Source organism: Delphinus delphis, chromosome 8 (assembly GCF_949987515.2).
Source record: "Delphinus delphis chromosome 8, mDelDel1.2, whole genome shotgun sequence".
NCBI classification, from domain to species: domain Eukaryota; kingdom Metazoa; phylum Chordata; class Mammalia; order Artiodactyla; family Delphinidae; genus Delphinus; species Delphinus delphis.
The window spans coordinates 47,344,531-47,346,724 of NC_082690.1; the positions used below are offsets into that span (position 1 = coordinate 47,344,531).

The following is a 2,194-nucleotide window of genomic DNA, read 5'->3' on the forward strand; positions in this document are numbered from 1 at the left end:
ATAACCATATAGGTCTTACTTGCAATGTTTGAGATGACTGGAGGAATAAACCACATATGGTTTACAGTGCTGTTCCTAATTCCTAGGATTTTAATTCTGTATGATACTAAAAATATACAAGTATTGTGCTGAGTATTTTGGCACCTAATCTCTCAATTTCTTATATATTGTTTCTGGCATGGGGATAGTAGTAAGCCAAACAGAGAGGCTGCAATTCTGTCAAGCTTGTGGCTTTTCAGTATTCCTATGGAAGCTTCATTAGACTTGTCATTCATTAACCCTATTATGTTGGCTAATATGTACGATAAATCAAGTCCTGTCTCAAGTTTGACTTCCAAGGCAGGCAGCCAAGTTTTATTGAATGCAACAGTTGTTTCTATGACCACTAGAGTCTTTGAAGCGCAGCCGCATTTTAGAACGGTGTTTCTCCAAATACAAAAGTTGCTTGCTGTTAAAAGCTCCACGCCGCTTTTGTCTTATAAACTGTACTGCATCTTTATTTTTCATTCCACCTTCGATTAGTGCCAGGGCAACAAGCACTGGAGTTCTCCCAAGACCTGCAACACAGTGAACAGCAATCCAACAACCAGGTTCTTCACGAAATTTAATGTTTAAAAGACTTAACGAGTCACCAACAATCTGGTTAAAGGGTGATGAACCATCATCAAAGGGCCAATCCAGAACCTGGATACCTTCTTTCTCCACAAGAGCAGTGTCATAAGTTGCTTCACATATTCTTACTGTTGTGGTAACTCCGTCTTTCTTAAGGTCCTCTATAAATTTGTTTAAGGTTGCACTGGTTGGATTGTGTGTAATAAGAAATCTCATGTTCCTGTATGTGACCTCCACAGGGGCTGGGCGGTTCAGTGGAGCCATGTTATTTTAGTTTTTAAAAAAAAAACCACACACAAAAAAAACTCGATACGGTTACGAAAAAAAAAATTAAATTTTTGAATGCAGAAATGATGTAAAGAAACAGAAGTCTACTCCAATATGCCCCACTCGAAATTCTCAATGCTCTGGATATGCAATTGGGAGTAACAGGAAATGAAATGAACCTCCTAACAAGAAGCCATCCTTCAGTTCATAATAGTGAGTCAATGGAAAGGAAGAGCACCGAGGTTTACCCCATCCAGGTCGTAATTTCTGTTAAATGCTCTGATGATTTCAATCCCACACTTCTGGGTCCAGGATGACCGCGCCTGTGGGGGCTTCTTGGTGGAGTAGCAACGAATTTCTACAGTTCACTTGTCCTCATAAAGGTCGTGCTGCGCCTGGCGGTACTCTCCGGGGCCCTTCAGAAACTCCATAAATGCGTGACCAAGAACACCACAGGAAGGACTTAGTTTACTCATTAAAGACTGTGGCCTAATCATACAGCCGGTTCCGTGGTACAGGCGGCGGTGGCGTCGGCTGCTGAGGAGGGAGCTGTAGTGATCGTCGCGGAGCTGCGGCTGCGGCGGGGTTCCGAGCCCTACCCGGCGCCGGCCTCGGGAGACCCAATCCGCGCGCGCCGAAGCGCTCTTGCGTCGCAAGCCCTGCCTTTTATAGCCGGCGTGACGTGCGTTCCTCTTCCCCAGTCGCGGCGGGGCGGGCCAAAAACCTGAGAGCGAGGGCGTGGGGCCCGCCCCCCGCAGACGTCACCACGGCCGCCGCGGGGATTGAGCTTGTTGGCGTAGGGAGAAGGGCTGCTGCTTGAGCCTTCTCACCTCCCCGCCTCCTGCTGGGGAGGAAAGAGGCTGAGGACGGACTTGAGGATGGGAATGGTGGGGGACAAAGCCTGGAAGAGGCTGAAGAGAGACGGAGGGGGGCCAAAACGGGCGGGAAAGGGAAGGTAGTGGAAGAATCCCGCCCATTGACTCTGCTATGTCTTCCTCCACCGGCTTCATGTTTTAGACATGTCATATTGCTAGGCTTTTTTCCAATTTGGTCTGACCAACTTTGTCTTTACTGAAGAACTTCGTCCATTTACATCATTTTATTACATTATATTGTCTTATTCTTTTATATTACAATGTTATTGCTATCTCTGCATCTGTTTTTCTCATATTTTGTGTTATCTGACCTATGTCTATATTTCTTTTTTTATCTTTTGATTTCTTTTGGGTTAAGATTCCTCCCCTAAATCCATATTTTCCTTCCACTGTTTTGGAAATTTGTAATTGTGGTTAAAACTTCTTAGCAGTTATTATAG

At 45.1% G+C, this 2,194-nt stretch overlaps 1 pseudogene; it reads right to left on the reverse strand.

Moving 5' to 3' along the window:
• Window positions 1-246: 246 nt before the first annotated feature.
• LOC132429620 (protein tyrosine phosphatase type IVA 1 pseudogene) lies at window positions 247-876 on the reverse strand (annotated as a pseudogene).
• Between the last annotated feature and the right edge of the window lie 1,318 nt (window positions 877-2,194).